General features: G+C 40.4%; 1 long non-coding RNA gene across 1 annotated transcript in view; it reads left to right on the top strand.

The window, feature by feature from the left end:
- Window positions 1–27,209, top strand: part of LOC111184491 (uncharacterized) — a 75,013-nt gene that overhangs the window by 410 nt on the left and 47,394 nt on the right. The window contains exons 2-4 of the long non-coding RNA XR_016394217.1: window positions 9,518–9,600; window positions 16,846–17,828; window positions 18,800–18,897. This is a non-coding gene — a long non-coding RNA (uncharacterized LOC111184491). The remainder of the gene's footprint in view (window positions 1–9,517; window positions 9,601–16,845; window positions 17,829–18,799; window positions 18,898–27,209) is intronic.

Genomic DNA, 27,209 nt, shown 5'->3' with positions numbered 1-27,209 from the left:
TGTCTCAACATAAGTGTCTAAAACCCACACTGCAGCAGATCAGCCACATTGTCCAGCAGCTCAGGCTTGAGAAGGACATGGTTCAGGTATGGTTCTGCAACTGTCACCAGAAGGGCAAACAATCACGCAAGTGAATATTCGCACTGAGAGGATTTTGAGGCTGTTGGGCAGTCTCCTTTCTCAGGGGAATCAGTACCCTCTCCTCTGGCCCCAGGGCCCTATTTTGTCACCCCAGGCTGTAGTGACGCTTACTTCACTGAGCTGCACTCCTCAGTCTCTTTCCATGGGAGTGAAGCCTTTCTTTCCCTCTGTGTCTGTCACCACTCTGGGCTTTCCCATGCCTTCAAACCGAGGAATGGGGGCCAAAGGAAAGGGAAGAGCTAGGGGAAAACATTGGGGTTTCTACCAGGGCTTTGGGGACTAAGTTCTTTATTCACTAAGAAAAGAATTGACAGCTGAGAAGGTGTGGGAACAGGGAGTTTGGAGGAGGTGGTTGGAGGGAGGGTGAAGTTCAGGGATGCTCCTGATTATAATCCCCATGTCATTCATCACTTTGTTCTTAAATAAAGAAGCCTGGGACATAGACACACACACAGAGCAATATATTCCAGAATAAAAGAAAATATGACACAAAATTTGCAATGAAAACTTAAGGTCAATTTCACTAGTAAAACTGAAGCGATGTGTCACTCCCATGCTCATTTTTCACACAGTTTCAGAAGCCTACTACCTCTGAGTCAGAAATGATACCAGTAATGAAATTATTTTTCAGGCTTGTCCTGGAGCAATTTTTGTCATTATTTGGGGAATTGCTTGGTCCAAAAACTCAGGGTTCACACCCTGGCACAAAACTACATGTCTTAGTTATGTTATATTGTTATGCCTTGTTATAGAGACAAATCAATACATTGAATTATGTCAGGAATTACAGGGTACGTAATTTATTGGAATCAATATTGTGTTAATGTCTAATCTCATAAGAATATGTACTCTTAGGAGATAGTTATTCAGGAATATTTGGAAGTTCGACTACAGATTACACACCATTGTAAAGCAATTATACTCCAATAAAGGTGTTAAAAACAAACAAAAAAGAAATAGACCTAAAAATGCTGAAATGATAGAATTAGTGCACCAAGACTTTAAAAACAATTATTTTAAAAAGTTTAAGGACTTAAAGGCAAGTGTGAAAATACTTAGGAAAGAATACTTAGGAAAGAAATGGATATAAGATAGAAATAAATAAAAAACTTTTCAAGCTGAAAAAAAAAAGAATACTTTAAATTTCTAATTACATCAACTAACAGATTTGATGGAGAAGGGATAAACAAGCAAACAATTCATTTATGTTGTGTTAAAAGTTCTCATTAATAAGGTCATTATAGCCTTAAAATACACTATTGGAGATATAGGTCAAAGGAAATAATTTCTACCAGAACTTTTTAACTGACAATGTGAATCTTATTTTGTGTTCAGAGCATTGCAATAAAATTATTAGAATCAGCATTTAATAATTGATTCACCCTTATATTTATGGTCAGATGATTTTTAACAAGGGTGCCAAGACAATCTGATGGGGAAGAATTGTCTATTCAGCAGGTGGTTATGGTGAAGGAGATTGTTGTTGATAGGTGTAAACAACAACTGCTCAGGCCCCTCCTCATTTCCATTTTCCCCATTATCACAATACAAGTAATAGCAAAGAAAAAAAAATGGTGCTAGGCCAACTCGACAGCCACATGCAAAAGAGTGAAGTTGGACCCCAACCTCATACAATATACAAAAATTAGCTCAAAATGGATCAGAGGCCTAATATAAGAGCTAAAACTATAAAACTCTGAGAAGTTAAACATAGGAATAAATATTTGCAACCTTGGGTTACACAAAACCTTCTCAGATGAGACACCAAAAGCACAAATGACAAAAGGAAAAATGATAAATTAGACTTATCAAAATTAAAAAGCTTGTGCTGCTTCAAATGACACCATCAAGAAAATGAAAAAGACAGTGCATAAATCTTTACAAATTATGTGGTGAGGGATTTGCACGTAGAATATATAAAGAACTCCCGCAACTCCACAATGGAAGGATAAATAACCCAATTTTAAAATGGTTAAAAGATCCGAATAGACATTTCTCCAAAGAAGGCATACAAATGGCCAGAAAGGAAAGATGAAAAGATGCTCAGTATTATTAGCCATTAGGGAAATTCAGATAAAAACCACAATGAGATACCACTTTACACACCAGGATGGCTATAGTCAATAGACAGGTTTTGTCAGAGATGCAGAGAAAATGGAACCCTCATACATCGGTGGTGCGAATGTAAACGTGATACAACCACTTTGGAAAACAGTTTGGCAGTTCCTCAAAATGTTAGACACAGAATTACACTATGACCCAGCAAATTCAATCCTAGCTATGTACCCACAAGATATGTAACCATATCTCCATGAAAAAACTTGTACACAAATGTTAACAGCATAATTCATAATAGCCCAAAAGTGGAAACAACCCAAATGTCCATTAGCAGATGAATGGATAAACAAAATGTGACACATCCTTACAATATAGTATTTTTTTCAGCAATAAAAAAGAATGAATTTCTGATACATGCTATTGCATGGAGGACCTTTGAAAATATGCTAAGGGAAATAAGCCTTAGTTTCTGTCTTTTAATCATCCCCTAAGGTACAAAGTATACAGTATTATTCCCATTTAATAGTTGAGGAAAGTAAAGCTCAAGGAGATTGAGTTGTCCACAGCCACATAAACAATAATGTGAAACTTGAATTTTCAACCCCAAAACATACCCTAAACACAAATAAAAACACTTTTTAAAAAGTGTTTCTTGATCTATATCCACACAATCCCTTCCTTTTCCTTTATCATGTCCTTAGTGATCACATAAATGCTATCCATCTTTCCTTTTCCCTTTCTGTATTGGTGCCTGGCCTTCTTCCCAGTGTCCTGGGCATAGCTAAAAATTTCCAATGGAAATCAAGGGGTTTTAGAGCTGGAAAGAATCTTTAAATTTTAAGTTCACCCCCCCCAAGTCACTTTATTGATGGAAACTGAGATTTACACAAATCAAATGTCCTGTCTAAGGTCCCAAAGCTATTTTGTAAAAGAAGCCTTGTTTATTTTGTCTCCCATCCAGTACTCTTTACATTTGACTCATGGTTTTCAAACTCGCTGGTGGTACTCAAAGACATTCCAAGGGGTACATAGGCTGGGAAAGTTTTGAGGAAATCCGTTTTCGAATGATCAGCTTCCATACTTCTAAAATTGATCTGCCTGAGAATGTTCTTGTGGTCAAGTTATCTTGCTCGTTCTCTCTCCCACTTTATAAAACAAAGACAGAACTCTCATTCTCTAATCTTAATGGCACATTGCCCAAAAGTGTAAGAACAAAGACAAACCAAGGCACAACTGAAACATTGTGTCTGGGAAAGACTTGTTTAATCAAGACAACCTGTCTCATTGTAGCAATAAGTAATATTCCTCTCTGAGCACATAGAATAGCTTTAATTTTTTTTTTTTTTTTTGCTGGGCACCATGTGGCTGGTGGGATCTCAGTTCCTCCACCAGGTATCGAACCCAGGCCACAGCAGTGGAACCCCAAAATCGTAACTACTAGGCCACCAGGGAACTCCTTTAACTTTACTAATATTTAAAAATGATTAATCAAAACATGAATTATATTTGCTGTTTTAATCAATTGTATATTACTGATAATTGAAATTATGACTCAATCTAGAAGAAAAATTTTAACACTCAACAGTTTTCACTTATATACTTTTTTTTCTTATGGCAGGGTGTATGATAAGGTGATCAGTGAAAGACTTTAAAGCAAAAAAAGTGTGTTAGTATATTACATTAGGATAAAAATATGTGAGGGAAGTGGAATGGAAAAGAGAACAAGGTAAAATTCTGGCTGTTGAAGATTAGTATAGTTTTTCCAAAAGAATGATAGTCGGTATCAAACAGCCATCGTTTGAGTCTTTTGGATACACACAGGAGTGATATAAGAATCTTAAATGTCAACATAAAAAGGTGCAAAGGTATATATAGGCTTTTAAAATCACTTTAGGAATTATAAGCAAAAAAACCTGAAGGCCACTGTCATAGGCAATCCTTTGCAGAATATTGATGACTCATCATAAGTCCATTGCCGTTATAGAAAAAAATTCTCAACAAACCTGTCTGCTAATTTTTAGCTTAATATTATCATTTCCACACATAGAGGAAAGCACATTATCATTGTTCTTAAAAAAAAAAAAAAAAGATTGTTAAGGGCATGAAATAGAGATTTTTGTTCCCACTCCTAAACTTTGCGACCTTTTATTTTCTTACACAATTTCTCCAGGCACCCAGGCACCAGGCTCGTGTATACTGAGGCTTCTGCTTAAAACTCTACAGTTGCTCCCAACTGCTTCTAGGAGAAAGTGCTAACGCCAGCAGGGGGCTCACATCACTCTGCATGATCCGAGTCCCCCTCATGGCTCCAGACTGCCCTTTCTCTCTCTGCTCAAACTCTGCACTTCAGTCATCTGGAGCTTCTTTTTAGTTCTTTGAAGGTCCTGTTCGTCTCTCAACGCTGGGCCTTCACACGGGCTGCTCCCTCTGTGTGGAATACTCAACCCACCTCCTACCTCCCAACTAGGTGTAATTTTTACATATTCGAATGTCAGGTTTAGGTACCACTTGAAGCTTTCTCCGACCGCCCCCACCACTACCATCACTAAGGTTGGATTAAATGTTCCTCTTTTGTGTTCCTGATGAATAATGTCCTTCTGCATCAAGCATGTACTGCAGTCTTCTCTTTCCTTGTCTGTTTCCTCCAATAGACTGTAGGTTGCAACATGACAGAAACAGTGTCTACTCACCATCATATTAAGCCTCCCCCAATGTACGGTACCTGGTAGTTTCTGAATGACTAATGGGGGAATTAATGAATGGATTGATTTTGCTGATTCATCAATTAAAAGACTTCTGTTGAAAGTAACAGCTACTTTAACAATCTTAAAGGAATTTATTGGAAGGATATAAAGGGCTCATGAATTGACAGGAAATTGTAATACCAGGCTGGAAAAATAGGTAAAGACCCAGGTAACTCGAGCAGCCAAGAAGCTGGAAAATGTTAGCAGCAATAGCCCAATAGCCTGGGAAGGACACAGTTACCTTTGTTGCAGGGCACTGCTGCTGTCTCTTTGGGATTCCACCTCAACTGCCCTTGGAGATAATCTCCCCACTGCTGGGAATTAAATTTCATTGCCCCAAGGAAACCATAAACAAGACAAAAAGACAACCCTCAGAATGGGAGAAAATATTTGCAAATGAAGCAACTGACAAAGGATTAATCTTCAGAATTTACAAACAGCTCAGTATCAAAAAAGCAAACAACCCAATCCAAAAATGGGCAGAAGACCTAGACATTTCTCCAAAGACAGTATACAGATTGCCAACAAACACATGAAAGGATGCTCAACATCACTAATTATTAGAGAAATGCAAATCAAAACTACAATGAGGTATCACCTGACACCAGTCAGAATGGCCATCATCAAAAAATCTACAAACAGTAAATGCTGGAGAGGATGTAGAGAAAAGGAACCCTCTTGCACTGTTGGTGGGAATGTAAATTGATACAGCCACTATGGAGAACAGTATGGAGGTTCCTTAAAAAACTAAAAATAGAACTACCATATGACCCAGCAATCCCACTACTGGGCATATACCCTGAGAAAACCATAACTCAAAAAGAGTCATGTACCACAATGTTCATTGCAGCTCTATTTACAATAGCCAAAGTATGGAAGCAACCTGTGTCCACTGACAGATGAATGGATAAAGACGTGGCACATATATACAATGGAATATTACTCAGCCATAAAAAGAAACGAAATTGAGTTATTTGTAGTGAGGTAGAGGGACCTAGAGTCTGTCATACAGAGTGAAGTAAGTCAGAAGAAAAACAAATACCGTATGCCAACACATATACATGGAATCTTAAAAAAAAAAAAAGGTTCTGAAGAACCTAGGGGCAGGACAGGAATAAAGACACAGATGTAGAGAGTGGACTTGAGGACATGGTGGGGGGAAGGGTAAGCTGGGAAGAAGTGAGAGAGTGGCATGGACATATATACACTACCAAATGTAAAGTAGATAGCTAGTGGGAAGCAGCCGCATAGCACAGGGAGATCAGCTCGGTGCTTTGTGACCAGCTAGAGGGGTGGGATAGGGAGGGTGGGAGGGAGACGCAAGAAGGAGGAGATATGGGGACATATGTATATGTATAGCTTATTCACTTTGTTATAAAGCAGAAACTAACACACCATTGTAAAGCAATTATACTCCAATAAAGATGTTAAAAAAAAATTTCATTGCCCCTTTGTGTCTCTTGGTCAAGATTTAAATTTCTGGAAAAGTGATCATTGGCTAAAGATCATGTGCCGTGCCCAGGCTGCTAGAGGTGAGGGACATCAGGATACGGCCTCTCACGCTTTCAGACTGAGAAGGAGGGCATGCCTTTCACCAAGACTGTGGAGGAATTCCTCGAACAGGAAGAAGGGTTGGATACAGTGCAGCTAAGAAAGTACAGCTGTCTGCTACAGCTGTCTAGAACTAGAGCAAAATATGTGTTCCCACACAGAACAGTTTGTTTTGGTGCCATGTGAGTATTTAGGGCCTCTAGAATGGCTTAAAAAATAATAAAAACACATGAATTGAGTGTGATGTTTTTAGAGAAACATAATCTTCATTCTGTAGTCAAATGGAATATTCAGTAATTCAGATATGGTTATGCTAGAAGTTTTACTTAATGAAGTGCTCAGTTAAGGACAGAAAGAGAAATTACAAAGTAGACATTTAAAACATCAAATGAAAAGAACTTAAAATACTTCTAGTTACATTACACAGAAGTTATGTGGGACTCCAATCTCAATTATAGCACACAATTCTACCTTCCTGTGGAAATAGCCATCAAACTAGAAATCCAAAAGACTGAAAATCACTCAACAAATTTGTAAATGCCTATATGAGTTTTGAGGAAACCTTGTGGTAATTAATGTTTATTGAAAACCCAATAGGAATTTGGAGTCATATAAACAAGATGAAGGGTTTTTCTTACTTATGGAAGAAATGAGCCATCTAAGAAAAAAAGTCCAGTGTAAACCTGAAGAACCAGGGGTGAAAAAGTATGCATCTGCACAAAACCCTGCACATCAATGTTTATAGCAGCTTTATTCATAATTCTCAAAATTTGGAAGCAACCAAGATACTCTTCAATAAGTGATTGGATAAACAGACTGGTACATTCAGACAATGGAATATTACTTGGCATAAAAAGAAGTGAGTTACCAAGTCACAGAAAAACATGAGGAAAATTAGGTACATTTTGCGAAGTGAAAGAAGCCAGTTCGAAAAGGCTACATACTTATGATTTCAACTATATGACATTCTGGAAAAGGCAAAACTAGAAATAGTAAAAAGATTAGGGGTTCAGGGGCAAGGACGGGATTAATAGATGGAGCAAAAGATACTTTTAAAGAAGTGAAATTTGTTTTGCATGATATTGTAAAGGTGGATACATGTCATTATACATTTGTCAAAATCCATAGAATGTACAACACAAAGAATAAACCCTAATATAAACTTTAGTTGGATTTTAGTTAATAAAAATGTATCAGTATTGGCTCATTAATTGTAACAAATGTACTGTGCTAATGCAAGACGTTAATAGAAGAAACGGAGTGGGGTGTATACGGGAACTTTCAGCTCAATTTTTAATACAATGGCTTTTTATAAAAAAAGTATATTAATTTTTTTAAAGAGAGAATCATGTATCAATACAATTGTAATTTTTAAGTAGTATATACTTCTTAGTTACCTTTGTCGTAGTATCCATCATACTAATAAAGAATGACTGGCATTTTCTTCACAATTAGCAGGTAAAACGCTCGCTAAGGAATAAAATGAAGTAGATGGACATAAATACACAAGTAAGCATTTACTGACTGTATATTAGTCAGCCTCCAAGATGATCCCCAGTGATCCTCATTTCCTTTTTATTGTTGTTTTAAGCCACTAAATTTTGTGGTATTTGTTATGCAGTAATAGACAACGAATACACTTTCAACTGGGATTAAATCAATGGATGCACATCTAGAAGTAAAAACCTTGAGAACAAATTAACAATTTTGGATTTGCAGAACTTTGGAGCGGTTCTGGACTTGGGTATAGGAAGTATTACAGAAGGAAGGAAAGAGAATTGGGGCAGAATCCGAATGATTTCAAGGTCTATAGGGAGCAAACCAACCCCACCCGTTCCGTGAAACATAGAATTGTTGGCAGCCAGGTGGTTACACCTGGGTGGGCAGTGGTGGAGTTTAGGGAGGGCAGGAGAATTCCTTTGTAAAGAACTGCCTAGAGAGAACTGGGGGTGCTAGGAAGGACTTGGTATAGCGGAGAAGATCTCTCCACTCTGGCATGAGAGAAGCTTCCTGCGTAAAGGGCAGCCCTTGACCTATATAGTCTCAATAAAGGCCTATGAATTCCGAATCTCTTCTCTGCACGAATCATCCAGTCCGTCTTGCCATCGCTTCCTTTTTTTAAAAAAATGCAACTTAATTGATGTATAATTCATGTATAATATAGTGACAAATATATAAGTCATATAAACACCACACAAAGTAAAACAAAAAAGTTTTTCACAAAAACAAAAAGTTTCCTCCTACCTCTTTGAAATCAATCCCTACCACCACTGGTCCCAGGCAACTAACTATAGATTAATTTTCATGTTCTAGAATTTCTGATGAAATGAGTCATAGAGTATGTGGTTCTGGCTTCTCTTGCTTAGCATAAAGTTTTTGAGATTCATCAAGTTGTAGTCTGTATCAGTAATTCAGTTCATTTTCTTGCTGAGTAGTACTCCATTTTATGGATATACCACATGGTTTATCCATTCACCTCTGGTTGGACATTCGGGTTGTTTCCAGTTTGGGACTATTATGAATAAGACTGCTATGAAGTTCATGTATCCACCACTGGAGTATCATATAAAATAGTTTCGCTGCCCTAAAAATATCCCGTGATCTTTTGAACATTGCTACAGTTTTACTTTTCCAGAATGTAATTGTAATTGTACAGTATTTAGTCTTTTCAGACAGGCATCTTTCACTTAACAATGTGTATTTAAGATTCATCCTCGTCTTTTTGTGGTTTGATAGCTCTTTTCTTTTTATCACTGAAAAATATTCCACTGTACAGATACACTACCATTTGGTTATCTGTTCACCTATTGAAAGATGTCTTGGTTGTTCTGAGTTTTGCGTGATTATGAACAAAGCTGACGATATAACCATTTGTATGCAGGTTTCTGGGTAGACATAAAATTTCAAATCAGTTGGGTAAATACTTAGGAGTGCAACTGCTGAATCATATGGTAAGATTATGTTTAGACTGTTTTTAACTTTGTAAGAAGCTGCCTAATTGTACCATTTTCCATTCCCATCAGTAGTGAATGAGAGTTCCTGTTCTCTACATCCTCACCAGCAACAGGTGTTGGCAACTTTTTCTGGATTTTCGTAATTCTAATAGGTATGTAGTAGTATCTCGTTGTTTTCATTTGAAGTTCCCTAGTGACAAATGCTATATATTTTTTAATTTTTTATTTATTTTATTTATTTATTTTTGGCTGTGTTCGGTCTTTGTTGCCGCACATGGGCTTTCTCTAGTTGTGGCAAGCGGGGGCTACTCTTCATTTTGGTACACAGGCTTCTCACTGCTCTAGGCACATGAGCTTCAGTAGTTGCAGCACGTGGGCTCAGTAGTTGTGGCGCACGGGCTTAGTTGCTCTGCGGCATGTGGGATCTTCCCAGACCAGGGCTCGAACCTGTGTCCCCTGCACTGGCAGGTGGATTCTTAATCACTACACCACCAGGGAAGCCCCAAATGCTATATTTTTTAAATATACAGATTATCCAGATAATTAGACTCTTCTCATATATCTTTTGACTACTAGTTTCTAATTTAATTCCATTATGGTCAAAGAACATGCTTGCTATGATTTCAATATGTATAAATTTATCAAAACTTGTTTTATGGTTCAATATATGGCCTATTTTAGTGATTATTCTATAGTCACTTAAAAAATGTGTACTCTTCTGTTGTTGAGGGTAGTGTTCTATAAGGGTCAACAGGATAATTTGACTTATAGGTGTTCTATATTCTCACAGATTGCTACTTAATCTGTCATTTACTGAGCTGAGTGAAATCTACTGCAATTGTGGATTTTTCACTTCTTTAATTCTATCAATTTTTGCTTCATGTATTTTGAAATGCTGTTATTAGGTGCATACACATTGAGAAATTATATCTGCCTGATGAATTTAACCCCCTCCCCTTTTTTTCATACTGAATTTTTCTCCTGGCTAGGGATCATATTTTCACCTTCTTCGCTTGTCTAGCAATTTTTGACTACAAGTTGAGCATTATGAATGTTATATTTTTGAAAATTTGAACTTTGTTTTCTTATTTAATTAATGTTAAATTTGCTTGGCAGAAAATTTAGTCACTTGGGGATCAGCTTGATCACATCAAGGCCTACTTTTCCGCGTTGTTAGAGTGGATCTAAAGTAGCTTTATTCTAATGCTTATTTAGCATAACTACTAAGACATAACACTTTTGGGTTCTCTGTTGAATGCCCCAGGTTTTTCATGTGTTTTCTTCACTCTAGTTAGTAGGAGATCAAATGTCTCTTAGCCCTGTGTGAGCACTAAGATTCGTTTAGCTCATAGCTCCCAGCTTTTGTTCTTTGCCCAGCCTCATGTAGTTTCATCTTACATAGGTTCAGATTATTATCCCGGCAAATAATCAAGGGACTCCCTATGCATGTCTCCCTCCTCTTTGGTGTTCTGCCCCACAAACTGCAGCCACCTCAGCCTCCCCAAGTCCTTATTTCTGGATTTCAACACAGTGATATCTCCCAGGTGATGTCTGGATTTCTCCTCCTGGCACTATGGTCCAGAAATTGCCCCCAGGGAGAAAGCTGCAACCGTCAAAAGGTGTACCTTATCGGTTTCCTTTCTTCCTTCCTTCCTTTCTTCGGCCGCGCTGCATGGCTTGCGGGATCTTAGTTCCCTGACCAGGGATTGAACCCAGGCCCTCAGCAGTGAAAGCACAGAGTCCTAAACACTGGACTGGCAGGGAATTCCCTCCTTTCTTTCCATGGCTAAAAATAAATGGCTTCGAACATTTATTTCATACATTGTGTCCAGTTTTCTAGTTGTTTACAGCAGGTGGCCAGCCCCATACTGGTAACCTCTTCATGAGCAGAAGCAGAAAGTCTATCACCTCATTTTAAATATGAATGGATAAACCAGAATCAGCAGACATTTGAGAGCCATAGAACATAAAGTATGCTTAAAATTTTAGAATGTAATATGAGTGCTCTAACATTGAATATGTATGTATAATGAAGTTATATTAATTAATTAGGGCTGCTATAACAAAGTGCCACAGACTGGGGACTGAAAACAATGGAAATTTTATTGTCTCACAGTTCTGGAGGCTAGAAATCCAAGAACTAGGTGCCAGCAGTGTTGTTTCCTTCTAAAGGCTGTGAAGGAGAATCTCTTGCATGCCTCACCCCTAGCTTCTGGAGGTTTGCTGGCAATCTTTGGCATTTCTTGGCTTCTGCTGCATCACCCCAGTCTCTGCCTTTGCCTTGACATGGCATTCTCCCTGTGTGTGTATCTGTCTCCAAATTTCCCCCTCCATTTTTAAGGACATCAGTCATATTGGATTAGGGACCCACCCTACTTCGGTATGACCTCACCTTAACTACTTATATCTGCAGTCACCCTATTTCCAAATAAGGTCACAATCTGAGGTCCTAGGGATTAGAACTTCAACATATGAATTTTGCTGGGGGTGGGGGGGACACAATTCAACCCATAACAATAATTAAGATGCTACCGACAAAAATCCGTGAGGTGGAAAGGAAGCAGAAGAGATAGAGGGAAACTTGGGAGAAAACCCTAATATCCTGGTACCACAAAACAGGAAGGTGGCCATGAGATATTGACAAAAGTTTATAAAACATGAAATAGGAGTTTTGGTATATTATTTAAAAGTTATAAAGATGACCAATAGCATGGTTAGCAAACTGAAATAGTTATAGGAGAAAAGCAAGCAACATAAATGAGAAACAGGGCTCAGGTCCTGGTGCTTGTGTTTACCTGGTAGATGTGCAGAGAACTTTGGCATACGAGTCAGTGCTTGCCCCATCTGGAGAGTACAGCCACTTAATCAGCTTTGGTGAATTCATGGGAAAGGGGCCATATTTGCCTTGTATTCGGTGAGTGTCCCCCCAGCAATCATGTCCACCTGGAACGTCAGAAAGAGATCTAATTGGAAAAAGTGTCTCTGCAAATGTAATTCGTAAAGGGAAGTTATACTGGATTAGGGTGAGCCCTAAATCCAATGGCTGGTGTCCTTACAAGAAGGGGAGATTTGGACTAAGAGACGTGACACACAGAGGGGAAGAAGGCCACATGCAGAGAGAGGAAGAAATTTCAGTGATACAGCTACAAACCAAGGAATGCCAGGAATTGCTGGCAACCACCAGAAGCTCAGAAGAGGCAAGAAAGGATTCTTTCCTAGAGCTTCCAGAGGGAGCATGGTCCTGCTACCAGCCTGATTCCAGACTTCGAGACTCCAGGATAGTGAGAGTTGTTTTAAGTTTTATGCTTCCTGGTTTGTGGTACTTTCTTATGGCAGCCCTAGGGAACTAAAACGTGCAGCATCTGACTTTTTAATTAATTAATTAATTTATTTATTTTTGGCTGCATTGGGTCTTGTTGCTGCGCGCAGGCTTTCTCTAGTTGCGGCCAGTGGGGGCCACTCTTCGTTGCAGTGCGCGGGCTTCTCATTGCGGTGGCTTCCCGTTGCAGAGCAGGGGCTCTAAGTGCATGGGCTTCAGTAGTTGTGGCTCGTGGGCTCAGTAGTTGTGGCTCACGGGCTTAGTTGCTTCGCGGCATGTGGGATCTTCCCAGACGAGGGCTCGAACCCGTGTCCCCTGCCTTGGCAGGCGGATTATTAACCACTGCACCACCAGGGAAGTCCCCTGCATCTGACTTTTTTGTGGGGCTAAACATTTGGAATTTTTAAATGTTAAATCTTAACATTTTTTTCATGTTGGGGTTTTCTGTTTGTTTTTTGTTTTGTTTTTGAACTCACTGCAATTCAAACAAAACACATCTACAGTCAGATCTGGCCTTCAGGCCATCCATTTGCAACCTCTGCAATAGAGAAACTAAATACAGTGTAGGAAGATGACTAACAGAAATGAGAGGGAAGTAAGTGAACTGAGCTGAGGTATAAGTGTGCTAAATACTCTCCTGTCATAGCAGGAAGTAAAAAGACAATGTCTAAATTAGATTAATAGCAAGAAAATGATTCCAAGTAGTTGCCTCTGGAAAATGGTCCAGGGGTGGGGCAGGTGACTGTTACTTTGAGTTATAAGTTCTTTTATATTCTTTGGTTTTGAAAGGTAGGTAGGTATTACTCCCAGGCTTGCCAGGAAGTTGCTCTCGAAGGTAAGGAACTAAACTTTTCTGCCAGTAATAATAGAAGAGGCCAATGGCTGAGTAAAGTTTTCAGGAGTAGCAGAAGGCACTGCCTGTCTCTGGAGAAAAATAGGTTTTAGTACTTTTCAAAGAACAGACAGAATGTACACGTTTCCACACTTTTATGTTTCCCAGAATTTATCTTTATGAAGATCATGATAGTCCTTAATCCTGAGTCTGCATTAAACTACAGAAATGAAACCATTGAGTTTCATAATGTTATGGTTTACAATGTCAAGGAACTAAAAAATTAAGAATTCATTTTAAAATCACTGGTGAATTCATTTTTAAATCACATATGAAAAACCCTGAAAGTGCCATCTGTGTTTCATAGAGGTGCCCTTCAGAGAGGGAGTATATATCCTTAATTATACAATTGTTCATAACATCTGACATGACTAATGATTTTAAATGATAAATCAAAGGAATCCAGCCACTGAGCTTGCACAAGGGGAAAATCATCTCTAGAACTACATCCAGCTTGTCTTGAAATTCTTGTTTGTATAAAAATCTACCAACACATTAGCAGTATATATTTACATGAAGGTTGCAAATTGAATTTATATATTTAGGTAGTTACTCAAGATGTCTGGGTTGGGTCTTTCCTGGTGGCGCAGTGGTTAAGAATCTGCCTGCCAATGCAGGGGGCACGGGTTCGAGCCCTGGTCGAGGAAGATCCCACATGCAGTGGAGCAACTAAGCCTGTGCGCCACAGCTACTGAGCCTGCACTCTAGAGCCCACAGGCCACAACTACTGAAGCCCGCGTACCACAACTACTGAAGCCTGCATGCCTAGAGTCCGTGCTCTGCGACAAGAGAAGTCACTGCAATGAGAAGCCTGCACACCACAACAAAGAATAGCCCCTGCTTGCCGCAACTAGGGAAGTCCGCGCGTAGCGAAGAAGACCCAATGCAGCCAAAAATAATTAATTAATTAATTTAAAAAAAAAAAGATGTCTGGGTTGCTTCTAAGAGCAACACGAGGAAATTAAAATTGGATTAAACTTGAAAAACAGGTTTATTATATGTCACTTTCTTCCCTCTAAGACTTTGATTTTGGCCAATATCTAGACTATCTCCCTCAATCTCTTCTTCACACTAGTCCTGAGGGATCTTACTCAAAGGCAAGTCTGCTTAAAGTCTTCCCCTAACCTAAATCCTTTAATGGATCTCTATTGCCTTCATGACAGATTGAAGGTTTTTCTTTATCTAATATCTGGTCACCTTTCTGGCCTCACCTCTCAGCATCCCAGTCAATCCAAATGTGTTGCTTGCTGGTCTTTGAACCAGAGCTCCTGGGTGTGGTTCCTTCCTTTTTCAATCCTCTTTCCCATGGCTGACTCCTGTGTGTCTCTTATGTACCCACAAAAGTTCAACTTAAGTTTCCCCTCCTCCAAGGAGGGACTTTCTTCATCTCTCCAAAGCTGAGATGTATGCTATCTTGGGTATTTCCACAGCATCTTACTGGATAATTCATCCTAGCTTGGCATCTTCACTCATTCTCTCCTGACCCTAATTTCCCTAGCGGACTTGTAATCTTATGACCATAAAGTTGGTCTTAATGAGAAAGTTTCTCCTTTTGTTTCTAAATAATGACTTTAGTTCTCAGCTCATTTATAAACCAGGCAATTTCCAAGCCAGATGAATAATCAAGCCCCTGCCTGTTCTGCCTAGCCTCACCCTCAAATCCCTTTACATTCAATCGCCCTGTTTCTACTCCCCACAAGGGGTGTCCCGGGTAAACACCAAATTACACAGAATCAAGTAGAAAAAACATAAAATTTCTACCAAAGAAAGAGGATTGTTTTCTCATAAAATAATGCACTCACAGTCAACTCTTCTAACTGTCCTTTTGAATGACTTGAATGTTAGTTTCCTGAAAATTTTAATTATATTCCCATTGCTTAGCGTATTGCATAAAATAGTAGGCAATCACTATTTATTGCTGATGTTTTTTTAAAAACTTGATTTCCATTTACCTCTCTAGTTATTAGCAGTAACTTATTGTATGAGGTTTTTTGCACAAAATTTTAATTGAGAATGACAAGATTCATGCAAGTTAAATAGTTTTCCCATTTTATAAAAAATTATAAAACATTTGATAAAAATCTATAAATTCCAGGGACTTCCCTGGTGGTTCAAGTAGTTAAGAATCCGCCTGCCAATGCAGGAGACACGGGTTCGATCCCTGTTCCAGGAAGATCCCACATGCTGCAGAGCAACTAAGCCCACATGCCACAACTACTGAAGCCCATGCACCTAGAGCCCGTGCTCTGCAACGAGAAGCCACCGCAGTGAGAAGCCCGTGCACCACAATGAAGAGTAGCTCCCGCTCGCTGCAACTAGAGAAAGCTGACACACAGCAACGAAGACCCAACGCAGCCAAAAATAAATAAATAAAATTTAAAAATCTGTCTAAAAATTTTTTTAAAAGAATTTATAAATTCCAATCCAGATGAAACCAGAAATGCTGCAAGATTTTCTTTTCCTAATTCTTTGTATTTTCTCTGAAAAATCTAGATGTTTAGAAGTCTTTGATTTAAAGAAAATTCCTCAAAATCAAAAGAAAATTCAAACTGACCATATTTCAGGAAAGGTAGAATTGGCCTAAATCTGAAAAAAAAAAAGTTTGGGCCATATGACATTGATTTTCTTCTGAAGTATTTTCTAAAATATTGACTATTTCCTGCTCCTTTCCCTTTTTCTTCTGATATTCATAGCAGACTCAAAAGAGAAATTTTAAATGTCAGCTAAGTAAAACTTCGTTGTCATTTTTGCTTTTTTTTTTTTTTTTTTTTAACTTTTGGCCGCACCACGCAGCATGCCAGATCTTAGTTCCCTGACCAGGGATTGAACTCTGCAGTGGAAGCTCGGAGTCCTAACCACTGGACTGCCAGGGAAGTCCCATTTTTGCATGTTTTTTAATCCAATAATCCTATGCATACCTACAGTCCACTAAACATCCTGCTGAAGACACTCACAGATAATAACTAATTTACTTTTCAGAACACCGCTGTGAGATAGGCATTACTATCATCCCTATTAAGCAAATGTAGAAATGTAACATCAAAGAAATTACATAATTTTCTCAACATCATATAACTAGCAGAACCTTGAGTGATATCTGTATACTTAAGGAGAAAGAAGGGGGGGATAAAATGAGAAGTTGTCTAAAGAATACATAATAGTATTGAAACATTTTTGTGTTCACAGCTGTTCATGAAAGGACAGCTGGTTAATGCCTCACAAGACAATGTGAAGTCAAAACATATGTGTTTTCATCCCCTGACCACTGAAAGTGAAAGGTAAACAAATAATTACTCCAGAAATCCCAGGAAAAAAAATTTTTTTTAAATCAAGCCTTGTTACCATCAGCATTGATGACAAAGATTGTCCTATTGTATCCATGGCAGGCACCATTCTGGACACAAGAACACAAACACGTACAGCAGACATGTATCTTCTCTGACAGCACCATTTCTATCTCTTCTGGTGGAAAGTTTATTTGAAATTCTACCATTCCAGACTATAACATACTTGAGACTCTCTTTCCTTATCATTAAAGATGGCCTTGGATGGACTTCCCTGTGGCACAGTGGTTGGGAACCCGCCTGCCAATGCAGGGGACACGGGTTCGAGCCCTGGTCCGGGAAGACCCCACATGCCGTGGAGCAACGAAACCCGTGCGCCACAACTACTGAGCCTGCGCTCTAGAGCTTGTGAGCCACAACTACTGAGCCCGTGTGCCACAACTACGGAGCCCACGTGCCTAGAGTCCATGCTCTGCAACAAGAGAGACCACTGCAATGAGAAGCCCACGCACTGCAACAAAGAGTAGCCCCTGCTCACCGCAGCTAGAGAAAGCCCGCGTGCAACAGCGAAGACCCAACGCAGCCAAAAGTAAATAAATGAATTTACTAAAAAAAAAAAAAAGTGGCCTTGGAGATAGTCCATGGAAGTGTTTACATCAGTAGTAGACGACCTCTTAGCTTCCCATGAAAGGAGCCCGTGCTGATCCTCACTGTATCTTGGCACTGCCACCATCACCTTCTGGTTTAGGACTAGGGGAGCAAGTTTGGAGACGCAGAGCCCCTGTTTGCCTCTCTCTTGATGAGGAGGCCCTGGGCCTCCAGGACACCTGACTCAGTCTAACATTTGGATGACCTTCTCATCCCTTCCACCATTTGCTTCTCAGGGTAAGAACATCAGTTAATAGGTGCCAGTTTCTGTTTCCATAGCCCTATGGCGTCCGTGTAATTCACAGGAAATGTCTTCAGTTTTGAAACGGCTCATCTGTGCTGTGTGCTCCCAGGAACTGCCAGGCTTCTTTAAGAGCTCTGTCTGTGTCCCTTACTGTCACTCCCATATCGTCTTACTCAGAGAGTTTGAAGGCTACAAGGTAATAACCCTATTTTTAAGAGAGTCTTGATTTCACTCTATATGTACATGAAGTGCAAAAAATTAACAGTTCACACATCTCATTTTCATCATTAAGTTTTTACTCATACTGTCTGGAGGGTCTTTGCTCAATTAATCCCTCCATCTTGAGTTCTTTTCCTCGGAACTCAGATCGGAAAGAGGTTTGCTGTCAGTGAAAGCTGTGTGGCTTGGGCTCTAACAGTCTTTGACAGGCAGCTGCATCCAAGGGATTAGAGATCATGATAGCTGAGCCTGTTACTTGGCAGGGGGAAACACGAAGGTAGGTCTTGACAAGTCAGAGCATGTGTGGTCTCAATGATAGCAGTTCTCCTGCTGCGCTCGCTTGGCAAATGAGACTGCGTCCTCTGAAAATTGTTCGGAAGAGTGGGTCTTATGTTTTATGCTTCAACAGATCAGTACGATTCAACAGAAATAACTTCGTTCAAAACAAACATTTTTTTGGAGTGCTTCTAAAGCTATGCTTGTGGGAAGGAACTCCAAAATAGAGGGGATATATGTATACGTATGGCTGATTCACTTTGCTGTACAGCAGAAACTGACACAGCAGTGTAAAGCAACTATATTCCAATTTAAAAAAAATTAAAAATAAAACTATGCTTGTAAACTGATTTCAAAGTACATTTTACTTTATAAAATCAATGTCGTTGGACACACATTTTACCCTTTATAATATCTGCCCCCGTGTATAACTTTTAACTCACTTTCATGTTTGAATCCTCTCTCTTAGGGTTTTGAAATTCAGTCCTCAGATGAAATCTCAAGGGGACATGTGACAGGGTGGAAAGAGTAAGAAGTTGAGTCAGAGGGACTCTGGCTATAGCATTTGTAAGTATTTTCATCTACTCTCTCTTTGTTTCCACATCTGTGAAATGGCAAGAATGATGGCTGTCTCACCTATTGTTACAAAGTTCTTGTAAATAATACTGGGTAATGTGTATGAATAATATGAACCAGCATACGAGGTAGGGCCTGTTACCATTGTACAAAAAAGGGAGCTAAGACTTGAAGTACTTAGCTGACCTGCCCAAGGTCACTCACAATATACAAGACTGAGTTCATACACTACTCCAGACTCATTTGGCTCCCCCTGACCCTACCTCTTGACCTTGGCCTCTTGCTCAGTGGAGCTCACCTCATCTCCTAATGCCCCAGGTGACTCAGACTCCCTGGGAGTGAAAGCATGGCATTGGCCTGAGGTCCGTCATGCCCGCTTAGGAAGCAGCAGCTTCAGCACCCAGGTCCATAGTGACCTACTGACTGGCTCCTCACACAGCTTCCAGATTAGATGAAGCGCTGCTTTCCCAGCACAACCCAGAAGTGTGGAGTAATTAACACCCTGTGGGGCACCCTTGGAGATGAGAAGAAGCCAGCAAACAAGTGTATCTTCCTTCCTGCCCTTGATGGGCTGTTCCCACAGCACTGCCACGTGGCACCTCCAGAGATGTCCTGTGTGACCGGTGTGTTTTCCTGTGAGGCTGTGACCAGCTCTGTAACTCACCACGTGTATTTGCTTCTGCTCCCTTTTTTCCGTCATTCTTTGCTGCCCTTAGATTGCACCTCCCAATAAAGCAGCTGACGTGATCACACTCTAGACCTGTACTATCCAATTCAGTAGTCACTAGCCCCCTTTGGCTATCAAAAATAAAATTAATTAATTACAATGAAATAAAATCTAAAATTCATTTTCTCAGTCACACTAGCCACATTTTTTTTAATGCTTATTTATTTATTTGGCTGTGCCGGGTCTTAGTTGCGGCATATGGGATCTTCTTTGCCACAGGCAGGATCTTAGTTCCCTGACCAGGGGTTGAAGCTGGGCCCCCTGCATTGGGAGCGTGGAGTCTTAGCCACTGGACCACCAGGGAAGTCCTCACACTAGCCACATTTTAAGTGCTTAATAGCCACATGTGGCGAGTGGCTACAGAACTGGACAGCACAGATATAGATCGTGTCCATCATCACAGAAAGTTCCACTGGACAGGGCTATTCTAAACCTTATCATGACCAGTATTTCACACAAGAGTTTTATTTTAAGCGGTTCCCTTCTCTGACAGACACCTTCTGTCTTCCCAACTTGCCTTAGTATTCCCACTTAAATACTCTGTAACCCCCATTGGACCTGTAGTTATAAGATCCTGCATCTTTCTCACTGCTGTCCCCCTCTTCCCATGTCCTCATCACTCCCCCTACCCAGCTTAAATGTTATCCTTCACTTCATTTTTTTTTTGACTATTTATTTATTTATTTGGCTGTTGCGGCATACGGGATCTTCTTTGCCACAGGCAGGATCTAGTTCCCTGACCAGGGATTGAACCTGGGTCCCCTGCATTGGGAGCACGGAGTCTTAACCACTGGATCACCAGGGAAGTCCCTCACTTCATTCTTAATTCCTTTGTGTCTCCCTTTACTATACTCACCCGATGTGCAGGATATCTTCCGTTTGCCTCTCTAGATCCACCGTCCACCCTGCTTTGTGCCCTGGGAGGGTGACCTATATGGTCTACAATCACCAATGAACCCCCTGTTCTCTGGATTCCATTTAGGTTCAGCCCATGACAAACCAAGGAGCTCAGAGAGAGGAAGAAGAGGGAGGTTAGGATATTTATTCCTCCAGCCCCCTTCTAAGAACTCAGCTGCATCCCTCAGTGGAAGGACTCAGCTCCTAAAAGGCCATCAACTATGATGTACTGAAAAACAAAACAAAACTCCTGGATAACTAGGCCCTGACAAACACCTGTGACCCAAACTGCCCATAATAAACTCAGCAGTATGTGTTCTACCAAAACATCAAAATTTGGACGTGCACAGCAGATTTCTTATAAAATAGAAATGGTATGTCCGGTCTCATAAGCAGGTCAGGAAGACACAAGGAAACTGCATAAGCAGGTGGCAAGCCTCCCCCCAGCTCCTTCTGCTTTGTCACCTCTTTCTCAATCCACACCAGTGCCTTGCAAGGAGTTCCATACCGCCAGTTAACAGAAAAGGGAAAAACTTAGTCAAGATTTATTGATGGACCTGCCTGTTGTGCCATTACCCGCCAGAAGTGAGGGCCGCTGCACTAGCAGTCTGCCGCAGGGAACTCTGCTCAATGTATATATATACTCAATTGAGTGTGTGTGTATATATATATATACAGAGAGAGAGAGAGAGAGAGTATAGTTCAATATATATAGTGAGAGTATGTGTATATATTCCATTTCAGATTCTTTTCCCTTATAGGTTATTACAAAATACTGAGTATAGTTCCCTGTGCTGTACAGTTGGACCTACAGTGCGGTATACCTGAAACTAACACGATATTGTAAATCAACTCTACTTCAATAAAGAAAAAAGAAGAGGTAGCCTGAGGTACAAAACTATAGTGACACACGGACAGTGACTCAGTTGGTCAGGAGCTTGGAAAGATAAATCTTGGAAAATCAGCGGCAAGAGCTCAGCGCTTCTGCCAACTCCACCAGCTTTTGTTCTCTCGGAACACCTTATTCACCACCATCGTATCCCACACAGCATTGCCTGAGACGAGGGGATGCATTTTATGGCAGTAAGTTGAGCCCTGCCCTCAGCATCTGTGGACTTTGCGGACCTTACCACGTGCTCCATTACACAGGAGCAGCTTGCTTGACAGGACAGTGGAGTGGCTTGCTGATGGCTCAGTCCAGACACCAGCTGGGAGACACCACCCTGTGAGGTTGGGCTGCCGATTTATACGTAGAGGCATGCTTTTAACCGGTGGTCAATTTCTGGTGCCTTCTTTTTCCTAGCCAGAATGCATGGGCACCAAGGGTCAAAGGTGAGAGTGCTTCTTCTCCCTATCACACGGTACACTTGAAGAATTTTTGCTTTCCGTCTCTGTGACCTTAGCGTCCCTTAGAGATCCTAGTGCCCAAGGGAGGAATGCAGAGAATGAGGCTCCTGTGCTGGCTGGGTCATTGATCCTGATTACCAGGGAGAAGTTGGGTTGCTGCTACACAAGAAAGGCAGAGAACTATGTTTGGAGCCCAGAGGATTCACTGGAGGCCTCGTAGTACTCAATTGGCCAACTCTCCCAGTCAATGGGAAACTGTAGCAGTGCAATAAAGCAAAACCACTAAGAACTGAAACCCCACGGGAAAGAAGGTTTGAGTCACCCTACTGGGTAAAGGATCCCATCCAGCTGACATGGTATCAGAGGATAAGAAAAACATGAAGCTAATCTGGAAGAATGCAGCTATAATTACCACCTGCTTAGACCTCATGACCAGTCACAGAAGCAGGGATGGTCATAGCTATGTTTTACATATCAATTAATTATTTTTCCACATCCCTTTCCCTCTTGTCCTAGCCACCTGATATGAAATATGCTAGAGTCGGGACTTCCCTGGTGGTCCAGTGGTTAAGACTCCACCTTTCCATGGCCAGGGGCACGGGTTCGACCCCTGGTCTCGGAATTAAGATCTCGCATGTCTCACAACATGGCCAAAAAATAAAAAGCTCTAGTATTGTCTAATATTTTAGATTCAGTTGGGACTATGACTGAATAAACATTTCCCTATGGTAATATGGAAGCTGAAGGACTTTGAGTATCTCCCATGATGGGGAGACAAAATTTCACCTGCACAGAGATCAAGAGTTGATGCTGCAGGGCACAGGGGGTGAACCCTACTGAATGGCTTCTGTTCGCCTCTCCAGATCCAGTCTCCATTCTTCTCTCCCCTGATCTGTGCCCTGAGAGGCTGACCTTTATGGATAACATCAAAGCTTCCCTTGCCCTCTGCTTCCAGTTAGATTCAATTTATGAGGAGCACCTACAAGGAGATCAGAGGGAGAGAGAAGAGTGAGGTTGAAATGTTTATCCCCAGGCTTCCTCTCTGGGGGCATTGCTGCCTGGTGGCCATTTTAGTTATGTCACAAACCTTAGTGACTTAGAACAACCACCATTTTATTATTTTCCTTGGTTCTGTGAGTTGACTAAAGCTCAGCTGAATGGCTCTTCTGCTGGTCTTATGAACAGTCTCTCATAAAGCTGCAGTGACCTGCCAGCGGGGGCTGGAATGTCCAAGATGTCCTGACTCTCATGTCTGGCCCCTGGGTGAAGGCAGAGGAAGACTGGGCTCAGCTGAAGTTCTGAGATGAGACTTCTCTCACCCCCCAAGTAGTCCTAGAGCCTCGCCCTCTCCGTGTGGCCCCTCCACAGGGTCTTCCTACGTGGTCCCACCAGAAGAGTAACTGGAACTGGTGGCTCGAGGGATCCCCAAATTGCAAAAGCAGAGGCTGCCAGACCTTCTTAAGGTTCAAAGCTTGGAGCTGGCACGGGATCACTTCCATCATCTTTTATATAGTCACTTTATTAAAGATGGCAAGATGCGTGTCCAGTTCTTGCCAAAGAAATGTGAATGTAAGTGATGTGTGTCACTTCTGGATGGAGATATTTAATAGCTGGTGTGCTGTCTCCCTGTACTATATTCCCTGCCATGGTGACCTTGGGAGCCCCAGATAGAGAAGGCAGGCATTTCTGCATAGAATAAAGCTGGATTCTTGAGTCGCCAGATGGAGAAGAGCTTTCGTCTAACGTATGCCAAGTCACTGAGATTTAGGGTTTGTTAATGCATCATATCCTATCCTATCCTGACCAATACAATTATGTACCCTTTGATTTGTGTTGGAAAGGAGAACTGAACAATAGCTGATTCCTGAAATATCCTTTTCAAGTCACATCACCCACATATCAGATGCTTAATGAAAAGTTGATATTCAACCAGCAAACAAAATATACAAAAATAACTTAGGGCTATGAGGAAAGTAATAAGTGGTTAAGTGCAAGACATCTTCCACATTTTGGAGATGTATCATGTGGATGTTTTAAGAGCAAATGTCAGAAAGTCTAAATCAAATGGGCTTAAAAGTAAGAAAATGCATTATCTTGCACTACGAAAGTTTTCAACTAAGATGAGGAATGCTTCAGCATTGGTCAGTTGAACAGTTCAATGTCCCGTCAAGGACCTGGATTCTTTTCATCTTTCTCTTCTGAAATCCTTGGAGTTGGCTTTATTCTCAAGCTCATAATAAGATAGCAGCAGCAATTCCAGTATCGACGTTCCCACAGGGAAATAAGAGGAAAAAGGATGACTTCTCTCTTAGGAATGAGGGAAGTTTTCCCAGAAGCCTCCTAATAGACTTCCCCTCATGTCTCCCTGGCCAGAATTCAGTCATGGGATCACTCATAACTGATCGTTGACAAGGGGTAGTGGAATTATCCATGGAAGAATCAGGCTTACTCTTAGAACTGGGGGTACTGTGACTATAAAGAGGATGGGTATTCTTATAAACAAAATCTGGGTGGAGTTAGGAAGGAAAAACTGTGGCTGAAGCCTGAAGAGAAGCTGACAGCGTGGCCCACAGTAGGGAATAATGAAGTGAGGCTCACTCGTGGCCCCCTCTAAGATATGCTTTATTAATAATTAAGAGCCATGTGTAGAACTGGTACAAAGAAAACAAATACTTAAAGAATTCCTTTTCATGTCACTTCCCCCTTTATGGTGCTCAATTTTATTTAATTTATTTTTTTCACACACACACACACACACACACACTGTATTTTATTTTTACAAGAGCTTAATAAACTGACACCAAGCATTGTAAATGGATGACCACAACAAAAGCAACAATGATTGCAATTACCAAACACGAAACACACTCACACTATATCATAATATTGACATTCAGTCCAGTAATCCTCCACTGTAACAGCTCCGTTACTTTGCAGTGAAAATTGATTTGTATGTTTTTTGCCTCTGAGTCCTTGTGGGATTTTTTTTTTTATTCAAACAGAAAGTCACAAAAATTATAATCATCCTCATCAGTTCACTCAGTCCCATGTAATTAATTTTTTTTTCATCTTGACCTTTTGTTAGCACTTTTATGAATTCATCAGTTTTCCATTAGATTTCTGAAAATGCTTATTCATTCAGTTCAGCAGTACAGTTACCAGAAACCTGTACTTGTCAGAGTCTTTTCCATGAATTCCTTGAAGATGAAACGCTTTTGTTTTTGTTTATTTTTTTTGCAGTACGCGGGCCCCTCACTGTTGTGGCCTCTCCCATTGCGGAGCACAGGCTCTGGACGCGCAGGCTCAGCGGCCATGGCTCATGGGCCCAGCCGCTCCGCGGCATGTGGGATCTTCCCGGACCGGGGCACGAACCCGTGTCGCCTGCATCGGCAGGCGGACTCTCAACGACTGCGCCACCAGGGAAGCCCGATGAAACCCTTTTATAGGAACATTTTTGCAAAAGCATCAGAATACACCCAGAACTGTCTGTAATGACAAAAGACTTAAAAATGACCACGGTTAAAGATTTGATGAAAGTTCAAAATAATGCAATTGACAAGGAAATTTAGTTATTTCTGAGATATACATTTTAAAGTAATAACTTGAATTATGACTTATAACATTATACCAGAACATATAAGAGTTTTAGAAATTTCATGTAATGTCTGAAACATTTATATTAACATATTTCCATACAAATAACCCAAAGAAAAATTAGTATTAGTTTTTTTTGTTTGTTTTTTTATACTGCAGGTTCTTATTAGTCATCAATTTTATACACATCAGTGTATACATGTCAATCCCAATTCCCCAATTCAGCACACCACCATCCCCACCCCACCATGGTTTTCCCCCCTTGGTGTCCATACGTTTCTTCTCTACATCTGTGTCTCAACTTGTGCCCTGCAAACCGGTTCATCTGTACCATTTTTCTAGGTTCCACATACATGCGTTAATATATGATATTTGTTTTTCTCTTTCTGACTTACTTCACTCTGTATGACAGTCTTTAGATCCATCCATGTCTCAACAAATGACTCAATTTCATTCCTTTTTATGGCTGAGTAATATTCCATTGTATATATGTACCACAAATTTTTTATCCATTCATCTGTCGATGGACATTTATGTTGCTTCCATGACCTGGCTATTGTAAAAAGTGCTGCAGTGAACATTGGGGTGCATGTGTCTTTTTGAATTATGGTTTTCTCTGGGTATATGCCCAGTAGTGGGATTGCTGGATCATATGGTAATTCTATTTTTAGTTTTTTAAGGAACCTCCATACTGTTCTCCATAGTGGCTGTATCAATTTACATTCCCACCAGTAGTGCAAGAGGGTTCCCTTTTCTCCACACCCTCTCCAGCATTTGTTGTTTGTAGATTTTCTGATGATGCCCATTCTAACTGGTGTGAGGTGATACCTCATTGTAGTTTTGATTTGCATTTCTCTAATAATTAGTAATGTTGAGCAGCTTTTCATGTGCTTCTTGGCCGTCTGTATGTCTTCTTTGGAGAAATGTCTAGTTGGGTCTTCTGCCCATTTTTGGATTGGGTTGTTTGTTTTTTTAATATTGAGCTGCCTGAGCTGTTTATATATTTTGGAGATTAATCCTTCGTCCATTGATTCGTTTGCAAATATTGTCTCCCATTCTGAGGGTTGTCTTTTCGTTTTGTTTATGGTTTCCTTTGCTGTGCAAAAGCTTTGAAGTTTCATTAGGTCCCATTTGTTTATTTTTGTTTTTATTTCCATTACTCTAGGAGGTGGGTCAAAAAGGATCTTGCTGTGATTTATGTCAAAGAGTGTTCTTCCTATGTTTTCCTCTAAGACCTTTATAGTGTCCAATCTTACATTTAGGTCTAGAATCCATTTTGAGTTTATTTTGGTGTGTGGTGTTAGGGAGTGTTCTAATTTCATTCTTTTACATGTGGCTGTCCAGTTTTCCCAGCACCACTTATTGAAGAGACTGTCTTTTCTCCATTGTATATCTTTGCCTCCTTTGTCATGGATTAGTTGACCATAGGTGTGTGGGTTTAGCTCTGGGCTTTCTATCCTGTTCCATTGATCTATATTTCTGATTTTGTGCCAGTACCATACTGTCTTGATTACTGTAGCTTTGTAGTATAGTCTGAAGTCAGGGAGGCTGATTCCTCCAGCTCCGTTTTTTTCCCTCAAGACTGCTTTGGCTATTTGGGGTCTTTTGTGTCTCCATACAAATTTTAAGACTTTTTGTTCTAGTTCTGTAAAAAATGCCATTGGTAATTTAATAGGGGTTGCATTGAATTTGTAGATTGCTTTGGGTAGTAGAGTCATTTTCAGAATATTGATTCTTA

This window comes from Delphinapterus leucas, chromosome 9, assembly GCF_059928025.1.
Source record: "Delphinapterus leucas isolate spDelLeu-1000000601 "Yukka" chromosome 9, BTC_Dleu_Yukka2, whole genome shotgun sequence".
NCBI classification, from domain to species: Eukaryota; Metazoa; Chordata; class Mammalia; order Artiodactyla; family Monodontidae; genus Delphinapterus; species Delphinapterus leucas.
The sequence above is the reverse complement of the archived record's forward strand: the minus strand, read 5'-3'. Positions and strand labels throughout refer to the sequence as shown.